The sequence below is a fragment of the Galeopterus variegatus genome, unplaced genomic scaffold (assembly GCF_000696425.1).
Source record: "Galeopterus variegatus unplaced genomic scaffold, G_variegatus-3.0.2 Scaffold4251, whole genome shotgun sequence".
NCBI lineage: Eukaryota > Metazoa > Chordata > Mammalia > Dermoptera > Cynocephalidae > Galeopterus > Galeopterus variegatus.
Window position 1 is genome coordinate 90551 of NW_007730362.1, and position 8490 is coordinate 99040.

The window sequence follows — 8490 nt, forward strand, 5'->3', positions numbered from 1 at the left end:
GAGGCGCGGGGGCAACACCGAGGCTTGCGATCCCGTTGCCGGTCCCCGGTCCGGTACGGGGGCAACACTGAGGGTTGCGATCCGTTGCCGGACACGGAAAAAGACAAAAAGGAAAAAAAAAAAAATAAGGCATGCATAAACAAAAGCCATGCCTAAATTTTTTAAAAAGCAGGTAAATCGGGCCGGCCCGGTGGCACACTGGATAAGTGCGCCGCTTGGGAAGCGCGGCGGCACTCCCACCCGAGGGTTCGGATCCCACATACAGACTGGTTCCCGCTCACTGGCTGAGCGAGGCGCGGGGGCAACACCGAGGGTTGCGATCCCGTTGCCGGTCCCCGGTCCGGTACGGGGGCAACACTGAGGGTTGCGATCCGTTGCTGGACACGGAAAAAGACAAAAGACAGAAAAAATAAAAAATAAAAAATAAAAAATAAAAAGCAGGTAAATCATAGCTATTTTACTTACAAGATGAAAATATTCACTGAATACTTTTCTTAAATTGATCTCACCTAAATAAGAGCTTTTTAAAATATCACTCGAAGATAAAGTGTCTTTTCAAGAAGCCTTTCATGTGTACTCTATTTACTTTTAATATAAGTCACAGTAAATAACTGGAATGTTGTTTCTCTTATTGATTTATAAAATTTTATTTATGCATAACCTGGCAATAATAAAAAATAATACAAAATGACATATTTTCCATTTTATTGAAAATTACCTAAAACTATCATACTTTATGCTCGCATAGGAATTCATGATGTTAACATATATATTTCATAAATTAAGTCCTCCAATTTTGAATATTTAGATTGTTTTCAGTTTTATGCTATTGTAAATGAACTGTGAATAGTGAGCATCTTTATGTGCAAAGTTTTTACTGTGTTTCAGATTATATCCGTAGGGTAGATTCTCAGAAGTGAATTTACTTGGTCAAAGAATATGAATATTTCAGGGCCGGGCCAGCCCCATGGTGCACTTGGGAGAGTACAGCGCTTGGGTGTGCAGGGGCGCTCCCGCCGCGGGTTCGGATCCTATATAGACATGGCCGGTGCACTCACTGGCTGAGCGTGGTGCGGCCGGTCACAAAAAAGACAAAAAAAAAAAAAAAAAAAGAATATGAATATTTCAAGGCTCTTGATAAATATTTACAAATCATTTTACAAAGAGTTATATAAATTTAGATTCCTGTTAGCAATGTACGAAAGAGTCTGATTTACTAAATTTTCTTCCATACTAAGTAATGTAATTGTAAAAAGCCCTGCTAAATATGGCAACTCATTTTAATGTGCATTTCTCAGTTTACGGGTGATGCAATTTTTCTGTGCTAACTTATTTAGATTTTGTCTTTTCTGGATTTTCTTTTGAATTCTTTGCAAAATACTCTCTAAAGTTTTTTTATTGTACAACAATTAATCTATTGCTGTCATTTTCCAGGGTATTATTTGCTTTTGTTTGTTTTCTTTGTTTTTCTGTTTGGGGTTTTTGGGGGGTTTTCTGTTTGTTTGTTTGTTTGTTTGTTTGTTTTTTGGTGCCTGGCTAGTACTGGGATCCAAACCCTGGACCTTGGTGTGATCAGCATCATGCTGTAACCAAGTGAAGTGCCTCTTGATTTGTACATGTGAGGTTGTGTCTGTGTATACATGGGACATGCTGAATCAAATGTTTCATTCTTTTTCTTAGAGACTGGTTCTACAGTCTTTTTCTTTTTTCCTTCTCTTAGGATGCTTTTCTCCATTCAGATTATTTGATAAACATTCAACTACATTCTTTTACTTCCTTAATAATTTAATTTTTTGTAAGCTATTCTTTTTTATACATTCATCTAAAAAGATTAGTAAGGTGTTTCCAATGCATCAAGAAGAAATACCTTAAACTTTGCATAAAGCAACAGTGAACAAAAACTGACAATGTCCCTGTACTCCTGCAGCTTAAAATCTAGTGCAGGGGATAGCTATTTTTTTTTTCCTGTTTGTCTTTTTTTCGTGTCCGGCAACGGATCGCAACCCTCAGTGTCGCGCCCGTACCAGACCGGGACCGGCAACGGGATCGCAACCCTCGGTGCCGCGCCCGCACCTCGCTCAGCCAGTGAGCGGGAACTGGTCTGTATGTGGGATCCGAACCCTCGGCGGGAGTGCCGCCGCACTCTCAAGCGGCGCACTGTAGCAGTGCGCCACCGGGCCGGCCCCTAATGAAAGAAATGTTACAGCTGAGATGTAAAAAATGACAAAGCCTAAATTAGGTGAAAGGAGTAGTGAAGCAGAAAAACAATCTTGTGCCCAAGCAATGTGGTACAAATTCTAATAAAACAAAATAAGAACAATGTAAGGCTGGAGAGGGAGGTAAAGGGACCACTTAAGCACCTTAAGATACATGGTCTTCATCCTAAGGAGACTAAAAAGCACTAAAATGTTTTTGATGTTGTAAGGACAAATACAAATTAAAAACAAGAGGCTTAATTCTCCACACTGAAAGTGATGAAGAGATTTCTCTCCCTTCCATTTTCCTTGAGTATTTACTTTAGAAAATTTGTAATTGTAATGTATTTTCTCCTCTCTTTCAAATGTACATAAATCCTTTTGAAAGTGAGACAGGCTTTTTGTTAGGTTTCTGACACAGGAATGTCTTTTTCAAGAATCTTGCTGGGCACCATCTCTTTGAAATATAAACATCAAAGGAGATAGCACTCCCTTCTCTCCATTTCTGGGGCAGGATAGGAGTCTGACTTCAGTGGGCACCTTGTTCCAAGTGGCAAGACTACTTCCTGCAATAAAGATATGAGTTTGTTTTTCATCTGAACAAAGCCAATTAATTAACACACATGGTCATTCTAATTACCAGATAAAGTTAAGAATGAACTATCTGTGACAAATGATGCTGCCAAGTCCTGTTACTTGATGACTGGTTATTGTTTTTATTGAAAGCATTTATGTAAAGAGTTGAATCTGCGTGGCTTATATAATGGTGAGATTTTCTAATCTCTTAGCAGATTGCCAGTGATGTGTATCACATTCTGATTTAATACTTATTCAGTAATAAAAATGTTTTATTTTTCTGTTACCTTTGTTGAGAGAATTTCTGGGCTGGAAGAATATTTTCCTTTTTACTACATTTAACCAACAGTGTGGAAGGAGGGAATATATGCTTAGTTTTATATTTTATAATAATCTTTTTTAGTTGTATTATGTATTTCAAAATGTATTATGTATTTCAAAATGTATTATGTATTTCAAAATTACTAAAAGAGAAGATTTTTAAGTGTTCTCAGAACAAAAAATAGGTATGTGACATGATGGAAATGTCAATTAGCTTGATTTAATCGTTTTACAATGTATACTTAATCAAATTATCACACTGTATACCATAAATATATACAATTATTATTTGTCAGTTAAAAATTTAAAAGGAGGAAATGCCATCATTTTGGAAAAAAAATTATCTCCCTAACTATAAACACAAAAAATGAATCAGAGGAATGGAATAGTCTCTCCTAACCAATGAAGAGTCCAGGTAAAAAATGGTACGAGCTTGGAATAAACTGGACGTGATAAAGGAGAGAAATGTATATATTTATGATATTTCATTTATAAAATCAATATGATTTGGTAATGAGTTAGATATCATGGTGAGAGTTCACTCCTAAGTTATTTTGTAACACAATAGATGGTGTCCCAAGAAATATGAACACAAAGGGAGGAGCAAGTGTGAGGGAAGATCATGAGGTAAGTTTGAGAAATTTAAATACTGAATTTGAGATGCATGGCAAAAAAAAAAAAATGAAAATGATAAGTTGGTCATTAGATCATTTATTTTGAATGTAATTTTGGTTACTGAAGTAAGGTTCTAATTTCTTCTTTTTTCCCCCCCCTGAATTGCTAATTATTCACAAATTTATCCTATTCTTTACTAGGTATTTTTTTTAATTGACATGTATTGATTGTTCACAATTAAAGGGTACAGAGTTCTATTTCAATACACGTATACAGTTTGTGACAGAAGTCTATCATTTCTTTGTGATGACAGCATTTGAGTTCCTCTCTTCTAGTCATTTGAGAACATACAATAAATTATTGTTAATTACAGACACCTAGAACTACTGAAGACCACTAGAACTTACTTTTCCTATTTAGCAGTGATTTTGTGTCCCTTCATCAACCTTTCCCTTTCCCCTTTTCCCTTCCCAGCCTTTAGTAACCATAATTGTATGCTCTACTTCTATAACTGTTTTTTTTGACACCACATGAGTTAGAACATGCAGTATTTATCCTTCTGTGCCTGACTTATTTCATTTAACATAATGTCTTCCAGGCTTATCTACATTGCCACAAACGACAGGATGGTTCAACATATGCAGATCAATAAATGTGATATACTATTAGCAAAATGAAGGACAAAAACCTTATGATCGTTTCAATAGATGCAGAAAAAGCATCTGACAAAATTTGACACCCTTTCATGATAAAACTCTCAAGAAATTAGGTACAGAAGAAATGTACCTCAACACAACAAGGACCATTTATTAAATACCCACAGCTAACATCACACTCAGTAAAGAAAACTTGAAAGCTTTTCCTCTAAGATTGGGAACAAGACAAGAATGCCCACTCTCAGCACTTCCATTCAACATAGCACTGGAAGTCTGAGACACAGCAATTAGGCAAGAGAAAGAAATTAAAAGCATTCAAATTGGAAAGAAAGAATTTAAATTGCACATGTTTGCAGACAACATGATCTTACAGATAAAAAATCCTAAAGACTACACCAAAAAACTATTAAAGTCAGAACTAATAAAGGTATTTAGTAAATTTGCAGGATACAAAATCAACATACAAAAAACCAGTAGTGTTTCTACACACTAATATGTAAAGTATCCAAAAGAGAAATTTAATTAATAAAAGCTATTTACAATAGCTACAAAGAAAATAAAATACTTAAAAATAAATTTAACCATGGAGGTAAAAGGCCCGTACACTGAAAATTACAAAATATTGATAAAATAGATTGAAGAGGACATCAAGAAGTGAAAAGATATCCTATGTTCATAAGTTGGAAGAAATAATATTGTGTAAAATGTTCATATTACTGAAAGCTATCTACAGTTTAAATGTAATCTCTATCAAAATTCTAATGACATTTTTCACAGAAATAGAAAAAAAGATACTAAAATTCATATGGAGCTACAAAAGACTTTGAATAGCCAAAGCTATCTTGAACAAAAAGAACAAAGTTGGAGTCATCACACCACCTACTTCAAAATATACCACAAATCCGTAGTAATCAAAACAGCATAGTACTGGTATAAAAGCTGATACACAGACCAATGAAACAGAATGGAATGGAGACAACAAAAGAAATCCATGAATTCACAGTCAATTGATTTTCAACAAAGGTGACAAAAATCCACAATGGAGAAAGGACAATATCTTCAATAAATGCTGTTGGGACAACTGGATATCCAAATGCAGAAAAATGGAACTGGATCCTTACCTCACACCTTATACAAAATCAACTCAAAATGATTAAAGACTTAAACCTAAGACTTGAAACTGTAAAATCACCAGAAGAAAACATAGGGGAAAAGCTCCATGACACTGGTCTGAGAAATGATTTTTTGGATATGACCCAAAAGCACAGGCAGCGAAAGCATATCTGACAAATAAGATTACCTCAAATGAAAAAGCTTCTCCACATCAATGAAAACAACCAACAGAGTTAAGTGAACAGGCAATCCACAGACTGGGAAAAATATTTGTAAATCATTCATATAATAAGGGGTTAACCTCAAATATATATAAGGAACACACATAACTCAACAGAAAGAAAACAAATAACTTGATTAAAAATGATCAAAGGACCTGAATAGACATTTCTCCACAGAAGACATACAAATGACCAACAAATATATAAAAAGTGCTCAGCATCACTAATCTTCAGATCACTAAATCCTTAACCCCATTATGCTAGCTACAAAAAATAAAATACTTAGAAATAAATTAATCATCATTAAAACCACAATTAGATATCACCTCACACCTATTAAAATAGCTATTATCAAGGAGACAAATGATAACAAGAGTTGGTGAGGAATGGAGAAACAAATGATAACAAGAGTTGGTGAGGAATGGAGAAAAGAGAACACTTGTGCACTGTTGGGGAAAATATAAATTGGTACAGCCATTATAGAAAACAGTTTGTAGGTTTCTCAAAGAGAACACTTGTGCACTGTTGGGGAAAATATAAATTGGTACAGCCATTATAGAAAACAGAAAAAAAAAAAAAAAGAAAAGTAGAACTACCATATTATCCAGTAACCCCACAATTTGGGTAAATATCCAAAGAAAGGAAATCAGCATGTTGAAGAGATACCCACACTCCCATGTTCACTGCAGCATTATTCGCAAGTCAAGACATGAAATCAACCTAAATGTCCATAAATGAATGAATGGATAAAGAAAAAGTGGTGTATATACATAGTGGAATACTACACAGCCTTATAAAATGACATGCTGTCACTTGTGATAACATGGATAAACCTGGCAGACATCATGTTAAGTGAAATAAGCCAAGCACAGAAAGACAAATAACAGCCTGATCTCACCTAAAAGTGGAGTCTAAAGAAGTTAAAATCATAGCAGTAGAGAGTGGAATGGTGGTTATCAGGGGATGGAAACGGGGAGTGGGAAGGTGGGGTTGGGGACATATTGGTTAAAGGATAAAAAACGTCCATGAGGAGGAATAAGTTCAAGAAATCTATGGTACAACATGGTGACTATAGTTAATAACAATGCATTGTATTCTTGAAAATCAATGAGAGATTTTTGTAGTTCTTTCCAGAAAAAAAAATAATAATAAAAATAAGTCTATGAGGTAATGCATACGTAATTAGCTCAATTTAGCAATTTTGCAATGTACACATATTACAAAACATCATGTTGTATATGATAAATGTACATAGCTTTTGCTTGTTAATTCAAAAAATTAACTTAAAAAACTAAATAAGCAAGATAAAGAAGAAAAAGATAATTTGGGACAGAGATCACTAATGATCCTTTATTGCCAAGGAGAGTGGAACTGCTATTTCTCGGTCAAATTTCATCAGTTTCAAACAATGAAAAAAAGACCTTCCAGGCAGTGAATTTTCTTATAAGAAGGAATAAAGTAGCAAAGGATACAGTTACCTGAATAGAGCAGATTGAATGATTTTATAAGTAATTTGATATCAGAATTGGTGATCTTTAAATGTTAAGTTGCAGGGCCGACCCCGTGGCGCACTCGGGAGAGTGCGGAGCTGGGAGTGCAGCGGCGCTCCCACCACGGGTTCGGATCCTATATAGGGATGGCCGGTGCATTCACTGGCTGAGCGCGGTGTGGGTGACACCAAGCCAAGGGTTGCGATCCCCTTGCCGGTCACAAAAAGTACAAAAAAAAATTTTTTTTAATAAATAAATAAATAAATGTTAAGTTGCAGGGTTTAGACTGTGTCCTTTGGATTAGGGAGAAAAATTGTGATGCACAATAAAAGTTGTTTCAATAAAAAATGGCTTAATCAAAACAATTTTTATGAATAGGTATATGGAATCTGTTTTCAAGGTTAATCAAAGAGGTTGAGGCAGGAGACGAATATCTTTGGAGGCTATTTCAATAGGCCACGTGTGACGTAATAAAAAGGTAAATTGAGGTGGTGGGAGTGAAAATGGAACAAAGGAAAATTTTATGAAATCTGAATGCAAGGTTACCGTAGTTTCACAATGAATAAACTGTTTTTATGATTTCATCATGGTAGTACTAACTGACAAAAAACTATGTAAAGAACCTTTCCTTAGAAGTAAGAAGAAAATTGTGTACCATTACCATACTTAAATGCAGTAAATGAATACCTCATACAGATGTCAACTTAATATGGGTACCTCCTGTGAGAAAAGTATAGGATGCACAAAAAGAAATTGTGAGATTTAGCACTTTGTTCTATTTTGGAAAGATAGATATTTTGTAAAGCAAGATAAAGATATTGCTAGGTTTTGATTAGATATTTTAAATATTTGACACAATATCTTGCAAAATCAATAAATAAACATACACAAAGTCCATGATGGAGTTTGGATGTGTTGTCCCCTCCAAAACTCATGTGGAATTTTGATCTCCAATGTGGCAGTGTTGGAAACTGAGTGAGTCATGGGGGCAGATCCCTCATGAATGGATTAATGCTCTCTCTGGGGGAGAGGAGATTAATGAGTAAGTTCTCTATTAGTTCCCATGAGAGCTTGTTGCTTAAAAAGACCCTGACACCTTCTCTCTCTCTCTCTTGCTTCCTCTCTAGCTTCCTCTCGCCATGTGATCGGCTTGTACCCGCTGGCTGCCTGCCACTTTCCACCATGAGAAGAAGCAGCCTGAGGCCCGTGCCAGATGCAGCTGTCCCAGAATCATAAGCCAAATAAACCTCTTTCCTTTATAAATTACCCAGTCTCATGTATTTCTGTTATAGCAACACAAAAC